We start from the raw sequence: 20,088 nt of genomic DNA, 5'->3' as shown, positions 1-20,088 counted from the left end.
GAAACTGGCAATATCTCTGTTTCAGTCAGCTTTTTTCTGCTGTGACTAAAGAATCTGGCTAGAACAACTGTAGTGGAAAAATAATTTATTTGAGGGCTCATGGTTTCAGAGGTCTTAGTCCATAGAAGGCTGGCTCCTTTCCTTGGGGATCAAGGTGAGGCTGAACATCATGGCGGGAGGGGGTGGCAGAGGGAAGCAGCTTATGTCATGGTGATCAAGAAGCAGAGAGAGAGAGATTCCCCTCCCCAGGAACAAATATATACCCAAAGCCACACCCTAATTCTCACATCCTCCAGCCACACCCTCCCATTTCAATTACCACTCCGTTAATCCCTATCAGAGGATTAAATCACTGATTGGGTTAAAACTCTTACAACCCAATCATTTCTCCTCTGGACCTTCTTGCATTGTCTCACATGTGAGCTTTTGAGGGACACCTTACATCCAAATCATAACAATCTCTTCATGGGGATTGATGTTTGTGGTCCAGATCAAGTGGAAACACAGAGGGCTCTCTGAGCTGTGGGAGAAGACTGTAGGTTTGTCACTTTCCTCTCAGTGGCATTCAGCAACTTTCCTGTTGGTGCTACTGCAGAGACCTGTGATGATGCTGATGACATGGCAGAAGGATGATGCACTGACACCTTTCCATTCATTTTTTAAAAATATTTTTTAGATGTTGATGAACCTTTATTGTATTCACTTATTTATGTGCGGTGCTGAGAATAGAACCCCGTGCCTCTCACATGCTAGGCAAATGCTCTACCACTGAACTACAACCCCAGCTCCTCCATTCATTTTTTTTTTTTTTACTGCTTCACCAGCATTAACTCCCTGTCTTCCTTAATGTTCATGATGTTTAGGTCCTGAGATGATGTCCAGCTATTTTCAATTGTCAGAGACCTGAAAGAGCTTCATTGGTCTTTAAGAGGCAGCAAATCCACACCATTCTAAATGTCCTAAGAAAGGGCATTTATCCATAAATATCCCACTTGTAGGAAACTGTTTCTCTTGGCATGGACACCTATAGACTCCTCTGCAATAGACCTGAAGCTCCCCTTCTTTCCTCTTTCACTCTGTCCCTTGCTCATCTTTTCATTTATTTAGCAAATATGTCTTAAGCAGCTACTACTTTCCAGGCACTTGAAAACACAGTCTTGGAGATATGGAAGTGAAGAAGACACTCTGTCCCTGTCCTCCTAAAGATCAATCTCTATCCACTGTGCTTAATCACCTGTTTCCCCTACTTGCAAGTACCCATTCCTATAAGAAAGAATATGATGCTCTATAGTCTCAGTATGAAAGGGCTATGCTCCAAGAATTTTGGTAATACCTCCTGTTGGCCAAATGTCAATGGAAGCAAAGATGATGGAGTTCAAAAGGAGAATGGCTGGTGGTGCTGGGATGGCAGGAAGACATCAGTTAGTATTAGAAAATGAGGGGAACTGAGGAGTCTATACTAACCCACCAATCATACAACTAAGAAAGTACAATGGCAATAATTAAAAATAATAATTAAAAATTTATGACTTTAAAGTAAAGATAGCAATCCATCTTTCTTTGTACTCCCTCATAAAGACTCAATTCCTTTCTGCTGTGGTGGAATGTATAAGATAAGGAGTTTTATTGGACACACTGATGGTGTGCACTTTCCACTTGGCCTGAGGTCTCCAACAGAATCATCTTTGGGGGAGCACATTTGTCTCCTCTCTCTACTCCACATACCTCTTTCACCCTGATGCACAGATGCAAGAGTGCATCCACTGGGGTGTTCCATCCTTCTTTGAACCACATCTACTCCAATTAGTAAAGAGAGGCCAAGAGCAGCCCATCATCTGCTAGCTTTCTGTAACAAAAGATGCCATTTATCTGGTTTCTGCTGGTGGAGATTTGTAGATTACAGCATCCCAAATCTTAGGTCTCCTGATCCCCTCACCTCTTGGGAGGCCTTTTCTTTTCTTGCCTAATATTGACATAGAAGCAGTACAATGAATGGACTTTATTTCCACTTTCATTTTCTCTTAGATCTTTATTACCCTCACTGAAGAAGTACCCAAATAATCAAAACAGGAGATCAAGGTCTCCACTTTAAGGTTTCTACCCTAGAGTGAAAAGAAAGTTATTTTCCACTTCTTTTCCTTTATTCCTGGTACCATCTCGTGCTTAATCTAAAAAAGACATGTTGACTTGTGGGCTTGGGTTATCTTCAGTGCACTGGAGAAAACAGATGGTTTACTAGATGTAGAAATTCCCAGGAGTTTATCTCCATTACTCAACAGATCATTAATTTAGAGCTTAAAAACCATGTGAGAGTGCTAAGCTACTTTTTCCCCTCAGAGATTGGTAATGATTAGGATTCTCACCATCCATAAACTTAAACAATCAAAGTCTAAGAAGGAAAAGCTATCTCTCACTATATTGAGTGTAGGGTGGTGGTAACAGGGATATGCCCTCTACACAGACTCCTAGAGTATAGCACTTAAGGAAAGGTCTTCTAGCCAGGCCTGCTTTCCTTGGATTCTGGGTAAGGCTTAGGATTCCAGTCAGACTGTGCTTTAGTGCAGCCCAGGAGGAATGTTAGTGAACATCTTGGCAAATTTATTTCCTGGAAATCTGGAATAAATTCTAAAACCACTGAACAACTCTCATAGAAGATACTGGAAATACAGCATTAAACATACAAAGTAGTTTATGTAGGCATGGTTGAGTTCAGAAGAAAGCAGGGAAATTGCAAGGAACCAAAGATGAAGAGGGTACCACAAGCAGAGCTGTATGCCAAACTATGAGTCAATATCAGGAACAAAAAGGCTTGAGTATTAATGACCATGCTGGTGGCAGGAGACGAGGTCTTGACTCATACCAAGTAGGGAGTAGGGGACCCCATTTGAATTCAGGCACCTCAAAAGCCTCTACCCTAGAAAAAGACACCATAGGAAGAAAAATAAAAATGTCTCACCTGCAAAGGAAGCTGGCTTATCTTGACATAAGTTCCAGATGAAAACTTTATAAAAGTTTCCTGTCTGAGTTTATAACCTTTAGCCTAGCTTCCTGTGGGTTTATCATTCTTATTTACTACCTGCAAGATCCAGGAAACTCCTACAGAAATGTTTCCTTGTCCAATTTTGGGTAAGTGTACTCCAACCTTGAGTTGAATCCTGAGTGAGCAGTGAATGCCACCATTAGGAGGAAATGGCAGTGGAGGAGCACGTGCAAGTTTATGTGGAGAGCACTGGTTTCGGGTACCTGTAACTCTACGTCTCTCTACCAGCCTACGGAAGCAGGCTTCTACAAATTCATCCATAGTGTAATTGAGTCTCTCTCAAGCTGTTCCTTTTGTTGTTATTCTAAAACGTAATGTGGAGGAAATGTCCCTGTTGTGGAGAGATACTTGAATTTGGGTGGCTAAGTCAAATCTTTATGTTGGTCCTGGTGATGCTGCTTTGACAAAAGGAACAATCTTAGTTATGTAGATCCTTTTAACCTAAACCTCATGCCCACCTTCAAGTCAACACAATGGAGTGCCCAAGACTCAAGGCTTTGGTACACACTGTGAAATAAAGCTAGTTCTATTTTTCCCAAAATGTATTTGTTCAGACCATGCAACATTTCCAAGCCCTGCCCCTTGAATTCTTGACCCAACCTTGGGCCACCATGTCCCTTCTTCTTCCTGCCTTCCCCTACCCTGCCTGCTAACCTGAAATTTCAGTTCAGTCACACTACAGAGAATTTACCCTATTGAGTAATCTTTCTTGCCCAACACTATTCAGTTATCTCCTAAAATCCCCTTCCTTATATAGTTCTGCTTGAGAGATGGCCAAAAATGGAACTTGCATGGATTTGGAAGTGAGAAGTACAGCAACAATGGTCAATGACTGAAGATAATCAAGGTCAGATGCAGTGACTGAAAGATTCCAAGATGCCAGTGGGTTCCCCTTAATCTCCTCTCCTCTGTGTTCAGCAATTCTTCCTGACCATTGATCCTGTTGACCAACAATAGCTCCAATCCAACCCATTTGCTGGCAGACCACAGAGTCACAACTGCCCTTGGACTTGACCTCTCAGACAAATGGCATGTTGACTCTCTGGTCCTCCAGTTTCCTTCTTGGACCTTCACCTCTCCAGCTCCTGTCATAGGGGAGTTAGGTCAAAGTCCTATAATGACCCTGAACTGCATGAATATGGTCTTATTTGCCAGATTGACCATGACTGATTGACCCATTATCTAGTACCCACAAAAGGCCTATCATATAGACCTGAGTAATAAATACTTGATATATTAAGATTCAACCAGAGTAATTTTCTCTTTCAGATTATGGAGTGCTATGAAATCAGGCAGAATAGATGGGATGGCCCTTCTCCAAAAAGAGGAATATTGACTGCAATAGTCCATAAAGCTCCTTATTAGCTCATTTTGCTAGCTCAAAACATCATTTTCCTGTTCTGTTGCTTCCACCCTGTCCCTCACACCATTTAATGCTCAGATTCACAGCCTCTAAGCCGTGGCAGTCTGCCAAGCAGTGTCATTCTCCCTGTCTCTGTCCCCCTCTCACTCCCTCCCAACCCCCACTTGTGTGTTTTTGCATTCCTTTTCCTCCCTTGCAAGGGGGGCAGTAAAAATTACCCCATTCTCACATACAGGAGTGGCATTCTGAAGAGAACTGTTTCTGAGTTTTTGCTTTTAAAGATGCCTCACCAGTATTGCCAAGCAGCACATCAGCTTTAAAAAAATAATGGATAACCTGCGTCTTGGCACATATTTCTCCCTCAGCAAGTACACCCCAGCAATTCCCATTTGGATTTTTTTTTTTCAGAACAATTTTGTAGCACTTCCATTTATTACACATTTAATTGCCTTTTAATTGGTGCAGCTGTTTTCAGCATGTCTGAGGCATATTGGAACTATCTTCCTGAGAACCCATTTCAAGCTCACTTCCTGCCCTGGATTACATTATTGTCAATCAGAAGTTTGTGCTCGGGCCTCCCAAGTTTAATCAAAGACTTACTGTGTAGAATAAAAGCCACTGATATCCATAATTCCTATAAGCAGTAGGGCAAGAAGAGTACTGAAAATTAGAGATAATCTCAGGAACTAAAACTGATATTGCAATGTACCAAGGCCATGTTGACAGTGGGTCTTGGAGTCCAGCAACTGGAATTTAGGTTCTAAAGTCATTATTATCATTATTCAGACCATGCAACTTTTCCAAGTTCCATGCCCCTTGAATTCTTGACCCAATCTTGGGCCACCATGTCCCTTCTTCTTCCTGCCTTCCCCTACCCTGCCTGCTAACCTGAAATTTCAGCTCCCAGTCACACTATGGAGAACTTACCCTATGGAGTAGTCTTTCTCACCCAACACCATTCAGTTGTCTCCTAAAATCCCCTTCCTTATATAGTTCTACTTGAAAGATGGCCAAAAATGGAACTTGCATGGATTTGGAAGTGAGAAGTACAGCAACAATGGTTAGTGGCTGAAGATCATCAAGGTCAGATGCAGTGACTGAAAGATTCCAAGGTGCCAGTGGGTTCCAGTTTATCCTCAATCTTCTCTCCTCTGTTTATCCTAAATCTTCTCTCTTCCATACAAGTGAGGCAAGTGGTTTACCTCCCAGGACCAAGGAGATTGGGCTGTGGGTCCTATATAAGTTTAATATCCTGACAGTCCAATTGTAACTTACAAAAGACCCTGTGCCTTGTAGTATACATTTGAAAACTTTTAACATAATAACATACTTTTTAAATTTTGTATTTGGATTTTTTTTACTTTTAGCACAAACAGATGTTTGCTTCCTTATTAATTTATTTGTTTTTTACTTGTGCATCACACTACAGAAGAAAGGGGTAACACAGGTTAAGGATCTTGGCGGGCAGAGTCTCTGAGCCTTAGCTTTCAAATTTGTGACCCTGGAATGATAATATATCCCTCATATATTATTAGGTGTGTTAGGAAGGTAAAAATGAAAATAATGATCACAGAAGTCTTTACAAACTGAAGGATACTGTATACATACAAGCCATCAGTATTTTGATAATAGATGTATCCCCAGGTGATGTGAAGAATTCTCTCCAATAAATAAATAAATAAAGTCTCAAATGATTACAGCAAAACCTCAGTATTCCAGGATCACTTCCTCAGTTACACAGGTCACTTTCTATGTTTTAATCTCTGGACTAGTTCCCAGCTCAGAGTAGAAATCAGATGAGAAAAATCTAACCAGCTTGCTAATTGAACTGAGAGTCTGGTTAAAGCTTTGGAGGAGATGCAAATGAAGGCCTGGGAGCAGCCCAGCCCCACCCTGTATGGTTCTGGACTATATTTATCATTGCAGGGCATTCACGCCAGGCTTGCAGGAAGGAGAGGTGTTGAGACTTACTCTCTTGGGAAGATGGGGAGGGACAGTGGCAACCAGAGCTGGGCAGACCTGAGATTCCCAGCATCTTCCCAGCAAGCTTTTGATGTGTTGTACTTTCTTCACCACACAGACTGAAATCCTTGATAGAGGAGCCCCAGAAGTGGTTAAGAATTGCAATGCTTTCTGGCGAGCTCATGAGAAGCACTCACTTGAGTACTTCGTACTGATATTTGGGGGATGATTTTCCTGACGTTCTGTCTTCCCATCTCTTCCAGTGGCTGTGTAAGCCCCTGAATCTCTATATTAAGACCTGTAACTCCAGGGATGAAGAGCATGACTTCTATTTTCCTGACTGGACCCTGTCTCATATAAACCTCTTTCTTTCCATCAATGCTATGTATTGCAAAAATTGTCTAGAACTTCCTGCAAGCTACCAATGAGCCATTTACTTTATTACTTTACACATATTATCTCATCTTAATCATAGCCTTTTAAGTTCAATCCTATCACTTCCTCCACTTTATAGATAAGGAAACTGGACAGGTTAAGTAACTTACCCAAGGCCATACAATAAGATATGCAGAGTCATTTTTATTTTTGTGGTGCTGGAGATTGAACCCAGGGGGTGTGCATGTTAGGCAAGTACTCTACCAACTGAGCTATATCCCCAGCCCAGAGTCACAGAGTTTTAGAGCTTTAATATTCTTATAAAATTGACAAGTTGGCTAATATTTTTCCATTGTTATATGTTTTGAAAGTCCAATGGAACCTTAGAATGCATTACCAGTTAATGGCCCAAACCCATGGCTATTCTCGCAGAGCTGAGCTCCAAAAAAACCCATCAGGGAGTCAGAGTGATCAGAGACCTAAAGTTACTGGGAAAATTCAGAACACTGTAGGCAAACATTTGGTGCTAATAAGTGTTGTTTAAAAAAATCAGAAATGGTTTGAGTCCCAGTGAGACCAGGAGAATGCTGGTGGCAATGCTGCTCATCTCTTCAAGAAGATATGGAAAAGGATCTTTAATTCCGGTCACTGTGACATTTCCCCTGAACTTAGATTTCAAATTTTGGATTCAGAAAAAGTTCTTCACTCCAAAGAGACTTAGTTGAGCTTCTTGGGTGGACACTGCTGTAATGAAAAGATCTGGCTCTGATTATAGGTGTCTCAGGAATGGAGCCCCTTTGCTGAATCCAGTCAAATCAGTGTGTATTCCTTCTGAAGGATCTCAAATATGAGTATTATAGGATTGGATTGAAGGAAGAGGAAGGAACATAGAAGAAACAAAAAGTTAAAGAATCACTTTTATAGCAAACATGTAATTTTTTACTGCACTAACTAGAATGTAAAATGTCACATTTTAAAAATAAAGCCGACTTTGAGATTCCCATCCCTCTGAACTGGTGGGAAGTTCAATGTCAATCTTTGCTAAAGTTTTCTCTCCTCTCTGCTCTTGGCCTCAGATATAACAAAAGTTCTGAAGTTCCTTTGCAGAGCAGGTCAGGAAGGCCCCTCTGGCAATTGGTCCCTGGGTCATTTTTTTAAGCTCACATAGCTCTTTGAAAACAGAAATCGTTACATTAGTGGGTCCTGCTTCTAGGATGTACTTCTCTGGAAAGCAGGATCCATTCCTCACTGAGGTCTCACCTGCTCCTTCCCTGGGATGCTTTAATGAAGTGGGGCTCTGCCCCTGGTAATTTGCATCATGATTTGAATCACAGCTCAAAACCTCCTTCTGCAGAGAGACCTCCCCTGAATATCTAACACATGGTCTCTGTCCCCACTGCCATGCATTATCTTCAAGTTATTCATTTTTGTCTAAACTAATGTGATTCATTTATTTTGTCCATCTCCATCTTCCCTCTGGTCCATACCCATATTAATAATAACGTCAAACATTTATTGAGCGCTTACTCTAAACTAGGTATGAATCCAATGGCTTTACAATCAGACTCATTTAGTTTTCACAATAATTCTATTACGCAGGTTCTGTTTAATCAATTATGTTTTATGACCAATGCAACTGAGGTCCAGTGAGGTTAACCCATTGAAAGTCATCCAGCTAGAATGATTGCCATGGAATTTGGACCCAGAGCATTTGGCTGAGGCGTCCAAGTGCTTAACTACAATGGAAATCAGGTACCTTCTGCTACTGTCCTATGGGATTTTAGCTCTGGATTATTAAAAGTATGCACATCCTCCCTTTCTTTCTTCTCCCCACTCTTTCTTCCTTTCTTCAGTGCCTATTCTGATAAAACTTAAATTTACTAACCTATTTTATCATCCACAGCCTTTGGTTTTAATTTCTCTTCTTGTTGAAATAATTCTTTTTTTTTTTTCAATCGTCTCAGATTCTTTTTTATTTTTTTTGTAGTTGTAGATGGATAGAATGCCTTTATTTTATTTGTTTATTTTTGTGTGGTGCTGAGGATCAAACCCAGTGCCTCACGCATGCTAGGCAAGCACTCTGCCACTGAGCTACAACCCCAGCCCTGAAGTAATTCTTTGAATAATTTTTTTCAAGAAGCGTTTCATATGTTAAACTTCTTGGGGACTAGCATGCATGAGAATATCTTTATTTTGCTATTATATTTAAATGATTGTTTGGTTAAATACAAAATTCCAGATTTGAAGCTTCCTTTAATACTTGGAAAATATTCCTTTAATTCTTGGAAAATATTGTCAAACATGTTATATCCAGGATTGTTGAGAAACCTGATGCCAATTTGATTCATTTTCATTTGCAGATGATTTGCTTTCTTCCCACCCCAAAGCTTTTGGAATTTTCTCTCCTTTGTGTTCTTATTCAAAATGTATGTGTATTTTAAAAAATCTATGCTGTTTAGCATTCTCTCAACCCTTTTAGTCTAAGATAGAACTTAACTCTGTATCAGCTTTCCATTGCTATGTAATGTTCAAAACTTAGTGGTTAAAAGGCAATTCTTGCAAATTCATGGTTCTATGGGTTGGTAGTTTGGGCTGGGTTCTGCTCACAATTCTTCTACAGTCAGCAGCTAATCAGCTAAATGGTTCTGCTTCTGGGTGTGAACTGGCAGTCAGCTTCAGAATGAAGGCCATGTTTCTCATCATCCATCTGACTGGCTTGGGCTTATTCATATGATGGCTCAGGCTTCAAAAAGCAACAAAAGACAGTAGGTCCCAGCATGTAGCACTTCCAAGTCTCCATGCTCATCAGGTTTGTTCCGTCTGTTAGGTAAATAAGTCACATGGCCACACCCAGAATTCACTGTGGGAAGGGACTACCAAATGGATTCAGAGATTTGAAACAACTGGGGCCTATTACTACATACTACACTGCATTCTCCTTTAATTCTAAAAAATTTTTGATTGTCTTTTCAAGTATCTCCTCCCCCATACTTACTTTTGTTGTCTCCTGAGATTGCTAACATACAGATGTTAACTTCTATTTTCATCCTCATTTCTCATCTCTCTTAGCTTTTATTATCATACATTTTAATCTTTATTAAAATCTTTTGGGGAGTTCTTGACATGATCTTTCTTTCTTTTTAAATCTTATTTTATTTAGTTAGTTAGTTACTTGTAGCTCTGTCCATTCTGTGATCCAAATAGTCTGTTGAGTTCTGTATGTTAACAATTATATTTTTTCATTGCTAATATATATAAAAACCCAGCAAGGATTGGGAAAAATGAAATGAAGACCAAAATTATATATTGAAATGAAGACCAAAATTATATATATATATTCCCAATTATATATATAATTATATATATATTCCCAATCCTTGCTATCCTATTAAGGGTGCTTCCTGGGCTTATTTTAAACCTGTCTAATGTACACTTTGCTGCAAGTTTTCTCTTTGTCATTGTGCTTTGAGAGTGCAAGGGTATTGTCACCTTTTCTCTATGACTTGTGTTGCCCTGGGAGCATCAACTGTCTTGACCAACAGTGAATATGTGGAGGAAAAGGTGACATTTCAAGTCCTGGCTTCTGCCTCCCCTGGAGAGTTTAGGGATTGTGCAACGTGTAAAGAATGTAACTCAGGCTCCACTATTCTGTATTTACTCACTAACTCACAAATAAGTGATTCTACCCTTCAAGACTACTTTTTCCAGTTTTCAAAGTAATAGCTAAGGTTTCTTGAGCACTTTTATGTATCTGTCCCAGTTTTAAGCACTCCTAAATAATATGCCATCTTAAACCACCTGAGAGGTAGGTAGTATTACTGTATCTAGTTCAAAGATGAGAAAACTGAGACAGAGAAAGTAAGTAACTGCCCCCAAAGTCCTTGAGAAGTAAACAGTGGGGGGCAGGATGAAAATCTAGGCAGTTTGGCTTGACAGCCCACGCCTGTAACCTTTATATTATGGACCAGGGAGGCCTGGGAAAGAGCAAACCTCACAGTCAGTCTTTCTGCCTGTTCCAGTTCATTATCTGCTTGCCACCCCAGTGGGCTCCAGCACCGTCCATACGTCACCCTGATGCTTCTACCTGGTAAAGAGGCAACAGGGCTGATTTTACACCTGGGGAGTCATTTTCTACCCATAACAAAGTGAAAGAATGAGCAGCTTGAAATAACAATGTGAAAGAATGAGTAGCTTGAAAACTCTGCTCTAGTCTATTTCTAGTTTTGGCACCAGCCTTCTCCAGCTCTGTACATACAACACACACACACACACACACACACACACACACACACACCAACATTCTGGTACCCATCACCTTCTGCCTATCCAAGATCTTTTTACATTTTTACCATGTTATTAGATATAATCAAACTTTTTTATGTGAAATCTTTGGGGTTGGCCCAAAGGGGGGAGCCATCCTCTCATTGGGTCACCACAAGGCAGGAAACACCTGCCTATGTAACTTCCAGAGCAGTTTATTCACTAACTGAAACCCCGAGAACATCTAGGTCCGGGAGTGCTATCCGCTGCTCTTTGCCAGACATTTCCTTCTGGCTCATATTCAATTTCCAAAATCAACCCAGGATTTTCTATTATTTTATCATTCTTTAAGATTTGTTGGTGTCTTGCCAAAGTGGGCAGATACACAATTCAAGGCTAAACTTAACTTTCTGATGGGCAACATTTTTGAGTTTTTCTATCACTGTACCAGATCACTGACTTTCTCCTTCTTGAAACTGATGGTTAACCTCTGATGTTTAACCATTTTTATTGTTTTTTTTTAAATAACGCAGGCTTCTAGATCTCTTTCTAGCCACCTTTAACAGGGCACCAAGCTTCCTGTTAATAACGGTCCTTCTACATATGCCCTGGGAGGCCAGGATGGGCCTGCTGATCTTATTCTCACTCCTCACCTGAATTGCAGCCAGCCTTCGAAGTTTAGTTCAAATGCTCTTACCTCCAGGAACTCTTCCCCTTATTGCTCAGCCTAAAGGAATCTCTCTGATCTTAGCACCGAGAATGCAAAGGCCTCACACGTGTAGGGTTTGTTCTCCTTTTCTGGGTCTCTTCAGATTCCCCAAGCTGTCTACTGGGCTAGCTACAGTCCCTTGCAAGACACAAAGACATAGGTCAAGACATTTTAGTTCTAGTCTTCCCCCTACTCTACAGATATTCTCTTTCTTTTCTAATTTATTTCAGTATATGTAATAGTTTAGATATAAAAATAAACTTTTCTACAGAGTTATGGACATGATTTAGAGGTGCCAATCCTGGGTCTTTTACCATTTAGTTTCATGACTTTGGACCACTTAAATTTTTTCTCTGATTCCTGTTTCCTGTTTAAAAGGAAGGGGCCTGGACTAGGTGACTTTTAAGGGCCCATCTATATATGACTCAGATTATAAATACTTTTAGGTCTGAGCCCCCATATCTTAATTTTATTTATTTAATTATCTATCTATCTATCTATCTATCTACACATTTATATGTGTCTCCTGTGAGCAAATATTCATGCTTAGTATTGTTGGATTAATTGAGGAATCAGTGATTACCTTATATGATTTTACTGTCCTATTTCCTTGGTAGATGAACCCTGATCCCAATGGATTGACATCATAGGCATGTTCAGAAAGGATCAGTGGATACAGAAACTACATTAATTAGCTGGCCCTATTCTTTTAAAGGGGAGCCAAACTTTCTGATGACTCATTGTTCTCCCTTGAGAAGAACTGGGAGAGAAAGCAGGTCCAGTGTGTCTTTCAACTAAGGGACAGCACATATTTCTCTCAGATCTTCTAGAGGCCTCGGAAGTGGGTTTTGTTTCTGTCCCTTTCAGCCCTCTAGGTAGCCATAGATAAATCGCTATGTACTGTAGGTTGCTTTTCCCATATCTGAATTACATAATTCCTGTCTTCCAGAAATTGGAGTTAAGGCACTGAGGAAAAATTGATTTCATCCAAGGTATGCCTTGTCTTAAGGTGGGGGTCTTTCTAGGAGTCATCGAATGCTTGAATGTGGACAAGGTGGGGGTGGTAAAGAGAGAAACTGGCTCCCCACTGAGGTCAGCACTCTGGCTTCAGAAGACTGACTCCTGAATTCTGCAGAGGACTGAAGCAGCTTCAAATGCAGAAGGCCAGATCCTCCTGTGGGTTTCTGAAAATTCTGTGATAAGGAGCAGCTGGGTGTCTGAAGACAGCCAAAAAGAAAGTTGGAGGCCCAGGGCCACCCCAACCAGTAACTGTATGACTCCTCCCCAGCCCCGGGGCTTCCACGGGAGCTTTACAGGCCAAAATCCTCAGAGCTTACTCCCATGCAGGACCCAGTGGAGGGGCTGACTCTCTGCTGTCACATCAGTTAAAACCCAGTCAAGCAGTGGGATTTCTCTGTATTTTGTTCTATTATTAGAATCCAATTACCATCTGGTGGTGTGCCATAGGGAAGTGCTATTCTTCTGCGTCAGCAAACACACGATGCAGCAGTTTGGTGAGCAAGATGGAGCTCTCAGAGCATAGAGCAAAAAGTAGAGAAATAATTTTATTCCTGCCCAAAGAATTTCATGCCTGTTGAAATTCCACTGGCTTCAGGAAATAGTTATCGAGTGTGACCTTACAAATGGAAGACCCTATTCTGGTGTCATGGTGACCTTTAAGATATGAAACCCTCTGGCCGCGCATGAGACTGTGCATTCAAAGCACAGTCCATGGTGCCCTGGACTTTCCCTCATGATTGCAACCCCAACAACCACAGGACAGCCAGGCCTTCCTCATGAGGCAAGAAACGGCTACTTCTTTCTTCAGGAACTGCTCTCTGGGCAAGACAGTACAGCCCCTGGCCCTGATGCCCGTCCTCTTCCCTTTTCTTGACTTGTGTCACCATGGGGAGGGAAGCCACAGGCTGCTTCATGGTAAGCAGTTTGATGGATGTGGAAATAGTTTGATGTATGTTTTATGGATATAAATAGCTTGATGGATGTTCACCCCCAAGGTTCTCTTGGCGACCTCCTGAGGAGATTTATTCTACAACAGCTGGAAAAGAAATTATGCCCAGCATCTCTCTTAGACAATCTGAATCTTCTTTGGAATAATTTAAGGAATTGGAATTAAGAGAAGTATTGTTAAAGTGATGTGGAGGAGGGGCTCAGAGAGATCAGGGCCATGGTATCGTTAACTAAGGGACAGCACATATTTATCTCAGATCTTCCAGAGGCCGTGGAATTGGATTTCATTTGTGTCACTTTCAGCTACTGAAGTTCCTAATTCAACTCTTTGATTTCTTGCCAGTAGGTACATCATCTTTGCAAATGGAAAGACATCAAGAAAGGCCAGAAAGCAGGCTCCATGATCCTGAATCCTATATCCAGTGGGTGCCTCCAACCCCATGCTGTCCCTTTGTGGCAGGAAGTTCCTTTGTCTATATTAGAGATCTAGAGTCTGAAACAAAACAGAACAAAGCATTATCCTCTTCCTTCCCTTCAGGCCACACCCAAATCTCAGCCCTCTTTTTTCTTCTATAATATTTTTATTGATGCATTACAAATAAACATAGTAGTGGAATTCATTATTCCATATTCATACATGATCATAACCCAATTTGATCAATCTCATTCCCCAGTACCTTCCCTTGCCCTCCTCCCTCATGATCTGCTTGCTCTACTCTGCCCATCTCCTTCTATTGTTATTATTATTACTACTACTACTACTACTAGTATTTTAGTTTGTGCATTATATCTATGTAAACAGACTAATTGTAGAATGTTCTACATGGACACTGCAGGATTTGATAGATTTACTCTCCAATACTTCCCCATGCCCTCTCCTCCTCCCTCCCTCCCTCTCAATCCCTTCCTCCATTGGTCTTCCTTCTATTTTGTGAGATCCCTTTTTTCCTCCTTTCTTCTCTTTCCATGCTACTCCCACCCCTTGATTCTATTATATAAGAGAAAACATTTAACCTCTGACTTTCTGAATCTGGCTCATTTCACTTAGCATGATTTTATCCAGTTCTATCCATCTACTAGCAAATGACACAACTTTATTCTTCTTTATGGCTGAGTAATACTGTGTGTGTGTGTGTGTGTGTGTGTGTGTGTGTGTGTGTGTGTGTGTATAAGTGAATATATATCACAATCTTCTTTTTCCATTCACCTTTTGATGGATACCTAGGTTAGTTCCATAATTTTGCTACTCTGAATTGTGCTGCTATAAACATTGGTATGCGTGTATCACTATAGTTTGCTGATTTTAGGGGGGGTTTTGGATAAATACCAAGGAGTAGAATAGCTGAATCATATGGTAGTTCCATTCCCAGTCTTTTGAGAAATCTCCATACTACTTTCCAAAGTGATTACATTATTTTCAGTTCCACCAACAATGTACAAGTGTACCTTTTTTCCATATCCTCACCAGCATTTATTGTTATTTGTATTCTTTATGATTGCCATTATTATTGGTGTGAGATGAAATATTTTCCTGATTGCTAAGGAACTTGAATGTTTTATCATGTATTTGTTGGCCATTTGTATTTCTTCTTTTGAGAAATGTCTGATTAGATCTAATTTGCTAATTGGGTTGTTTGTTTTTGTTGTTGTTGGGGATTTGGGGGGGTATTAAGTTTTTTTTAAGTTCTTTATATATCCTAGATATTAATCCCTTGTCAGAAGAGTTGCTGGCAATGATTTTCTTCCATTTTGTAGGCTCTCTCTTAGTGGTTTCCTCTGCTGTGCAGAAGCCTTTTAATTTGTTGCCATCCATTTATTGATTCTTGGTATTATTTCTGGAGCTTTGAGAGTCTTATTAAGGAAGTCAGTGCCTGTGCCAATATGTTGGAATGTTGACTCTATGTTTTCTTTTAGCAGTTTCAGTGTTTCTGGTCTAATTCCTAGGACTTTCATCTATTTTAAGTTGATTTATGCAGGGTTAGAGAAAGGGATCTACTTTCAGTCTTCTACGTAGGAATATCCAGTTTCCCAGCACCATTTGTTAAGATGGCTACTTTTCTCCATGCATGTTTTGGTATCTTTGTCAAGGATCAGGTGACTGTCTGCATGTGGATTTGTCTCCTCTGGCCCTCTTTATTGAAACTTTCCTGCTCACAAGCCAGAAGCAACATCTATAAGAGGGAGAAGGTATAGAATTTTCCTTCCCATGTCTGGAGCAGAGATGGCAGGAGATCACCTACACAGGTGTCTCAGGCAGGGCAGCAGCCTCAGATCATTCGAGTTTTACCTGGGACATTGTGTCATATTTGAGAGTTCTTCCCCCACCTCTTTTATTTGCAGTTAAAATAGTGCTATCTAATATATCCAGGAATTTCAGGGGACCAAAACATCGTTCAAATGAATCATAAATATTAGTCCTTCTATTGGAAGATTTATAGCTAGGCCAAAGAAAAATAGGTAAGAATTTTCCCTTAGCATTCTCCATCTCCCTGTTTTTGTCTTTGTCCAGTTTTCATAGCACCTGTTTTCCCTGGGTGCACAGAATCTACTGGTACCTGTCCTTCTGATATTAAGTCCTGCTCCCAGAGTTAACTGTAATTCTAGTGGTACCCCAATGTCAATGAAGCACAGTATTGAACACAGACTATGTGTTAGGAATATTATCTATTTTAGAACACTTAATCATTACAGAATTCTACAAGGTTGGTAATATTATTGTTCTCATTTAATAGACTAGAGAAGTGAGAACCAAAGACATTAATCAACTTGTCTAAAACCACATGTTTGGCAAGCAACAGAACTGGGATTTGAACTCAAGTCTTTCAACTCCAAATGTTATGTTCTTTCAAAACATCATGCTGCTTATTGAAAGAAAACACTCATTGCCATGCAGGGAGAGCTCAAACAAACAACAGGATTTCAGACTGTTCTGCTGCAAATGCCCATATTTGCAGCCAGCACCCGAGTGAGAGATGTGCAGGGCAAGAGCACTATGCCCAGTCTCAAGGCAAACAGCAGAAGTCAGAGGAAGGCAGTTGAGGTTATCACATTGTGTAGGGGAAAACGCCCCTGTCAGAACTTGCAGCAAGAACAGTAAATGTCTTTGAATTAAAGAATTGTATACTGGGGCCCTTAACCACTGAGCCACATCCCCAGCCACCACCACTCCCACTTTTTTAAAAATTTGAGACAAGTTCTCACTAAGTTGCTTGGGGCCTCATTAAGTTGCGGAGGTTGGCCTTAAACTTGTAGTTCTGCCTCAGCCTCCCAGACCGCTGGGATTACAGACTCTTGCCACCTCGCCTAGCCAACACTCAATCTTTCAAAGAGCTACAATTCTGTAAATAAAAAGAGGATGACATATCAACACATAATGGTTAGGAAGCAAGACCCAGATGCTTTACTTGGATACTCCAGATAAAGAGCTATTGCCTGCTTTCTGTTGGGAGAAATTGGTTGTCAAAATTAAGCTCAAAATAGTTAAATCTAATAATCCCATTTAAGATTATCCACTTTGATAGTTCACTTTTAAAAATGATTCTTGGTTATAATTCTAAGAATTCCAATACAACAGTATGTACACTGGCAGAGTTTGCCAACCAGAGGTTGCTTGCAATGCTCATGGAGGATCGTTATCCCTGCCCATCTGCCCTGCCACACACCTCAGTGAGAGGAAGATTAGGAGTTGGGACAAGGAAATAAAACTTATGTGGCCATTTCACTAGATTGAGTCTATGTTAAAGAATCATGAGAACCAGTTCTTTTGTTCTTCACAGGGATGATGTGAGGACCATCCTCACAGAGGAATGATGTATGACTCTCCCAGTATTCTTTATAGCAAGGGAGTTAGTCAGAATAATCCCTTTATCGCCAACCTCTGGGTAGTTTTTATTTTAGGGGGAAAATTGCATACATGTTATTTAGGCCCCTCAAGTCAAATGAATTGGTCAATAAAGGATTTGTTAAATACCTTTCTCCACTGGGCAATGTACTAGGTGCTGTTTTTATTAAAGACTAATTGGGCATTTAGTTGACTGGGGATTACTAATTGCTCTGAAATGTGAGCTGTTTTGAATAATAGCTATCAGTTTAATAAGGATTTACTCTGCAGACTTTATAGGCACGGAAGGAAAAGATTTCAGAAAAAGACTTGAGCTTATAGGGCTCATACAATTCCAGTAGATGATGTTTTCCCAGTAGTCCCTGGAGATGGATGCCACTTTTCCCCATGGGAGTAATAAGGCCCCAGCTTGTTATTAACCAGAAAGAAAGAAAATATTCTGAAAACCCAACAATTGACCAATCTGATCTTTTCCAGATGTAGTTAGCTTAAGATCTGTCCTCTCAGACTAAGGGAAAAGCAAGGGTATTTATCCAGTGAGGCTTACTGAATGCTCTGTGAATATTTATATAAAGGATAAATAGGTCAAGGTAAAACCTTGTTTTCCAGGCATTCTGAAAAATAATATAATTGCCAGAGGAAGAACAGGAAGTAAAAAAAGGAAAGGTTTTACTCTTGTGTCAGTTGAAAAAACAAAAAAAGCATGGGGCAAAGAAGTGAGAAATGGGACATTTTTTAATCTTGTTTCCAAATGACCAAGAAGCAAAACAAGAGAAGAATTTGGTAATAAAAGTAAAGACTCCTTCCTTTATCTCTACCCAATAAGCCCACCCAAATTTAAGGCCCAGCTCACCACTTCTCTCAAAAGCCTTCTCTGCTCCCTGCAACCAAAAGAATTTCCCCAACCCAGGCTTCCACGAGCTTATTCCTCCCACAATGCACCTCTTCCAGAATGCATTAGACCGAGCTGATGGATGGATGTCCATTGCTTTGTACATAGCATGGACTCAGAACAGACTTTATCAATGAATGCATGTACAATAAGCAAACAAACAAGTTTCCTTTAAATTTAGAGCATCGAATAAAATTCTATATCACAGAGAAAATGGATTTCAGCAGAAAGTTTTAGATCTTTTTGGAGTCAGCATAACAATCTTTTTGACTGTCTCAAAAATATCGTTTTTGTCTTGAATCATCATCCTAGTGAGGTCACATATTATGTTTAGTTTTTATATCATTTCTGTCTCTTTTAATCCATCCCTCTTTTTGTCCTGTAGAATACTGCACATTGTAGATTTCATAGATCACGTCCTCTTGGTGTTGCTTAATTTGTCTCTCCATGTTTCTATTTCCTGCATACTGGTGTAGTTCTAGAAGCTTGGTTACATTTAAGTAAAATATACCTAGCAAGAAAACATCCTAAGTGATACTAGGGCTTACTAGTACATTGCATCATTATCACCTTGTTTTAAATGATATAAAGATTGATCCACAGTTTAGAGAGGATCCAAGGTGGTGAGCCAAAGGGAGGCAGCATTCTGTGTCGCTCTGTGATCTGGGACTCAAGTAGTGAGAATACTGCTTCTTCTGTGAGTGATATTCTTGCTCCTGCATAGGACTCACAATCACCGTGCCGTCTAGGGCTCCAGGCCACAGCATCAGAGTAGGTCTCCCAACTACTCACCCACGTAAGGCTACCGGGTACCGGAACGGGATCATCAGCACCCACACAGAACTTTCGGCCACCCACCTGAGCAGAAATCACCAAGGCCACTCTCACACAGGACTCCTGGCAGCTTCCCACTTGAAGGAATTACAGCTGCCCCTCCCATGAGGACTTGGGACTCCCCAAGTCCTCACCATCTTGGGACTCTGCAGCAACAGAGATAGTCCCCTATGCAGTAGCCTGCCTGCACCCAAGAACTTCACACAGGCTCCAAAGTCAGCCGGCAGCCACACACTGCAAGGCACAGAGCTCGTCTCTGAACTCACCGTCCAATGCCATCACTTGGCTCCCCCTACGGCTGAAAGCAGGCGCCTCCATCTTGGGTCACCTTCATCACCATCTTCAGTGGGGGCAACTCCAAGTTTAGAACTCCAGCTGGCCAGGTACCCAGTTTCTAACTACCCTTCCCCCCAGCATCTGCTACCCTGGCACAGTGACACCCTGGTTACCTTCACCATCCTGAGGGTGGACATACCAGCTAACAATAGACAACCCCACTTATTGGATGAGAAGGGAAGGAGGAAAGATGCTGATTTCCAACCCAAACAATCCCTGTTTCTTCCTTCAAGATTTTTTTCCCTCTACATCTCTATTCTCCTGCCCTCACATCCCCAACATATGTGAACCACATACTTTGCATGAGTTAGGATTTTAAGGACTGGGACATCTGAATAGTATATTACAGTTGTGTTGTATATTCTTTTTTCTTTTTGCCCACCAATTTCTACTATTTTAACATTTTTTTATTTATATGTCTGTTTTATGTACTTTACTATCTTCCCACTTACTTGTCTTCCCAGTTAATCCATATCAGTGGGTAAAGCCATTTTTTTAGTTATAACTC

Source organism: Marmota flaviventris, chromosome 17, assembly GCF_047511675.1.
Source record: "Marmota flaviventris isolate mMarFla1 chromosome 17, mMarFla1.hap1, whole genome shotgun sequence".
NCBI lineage: Eukaryota > Metazoa > Chordata > Mammalia > Rodentia > Sciuridae > Marmota > Marmota flaviventris.
The sequence above is the reverse complement of the archived record's forward strand: the minus strand, read 5'-3'. Positions refer to the sequence as shown.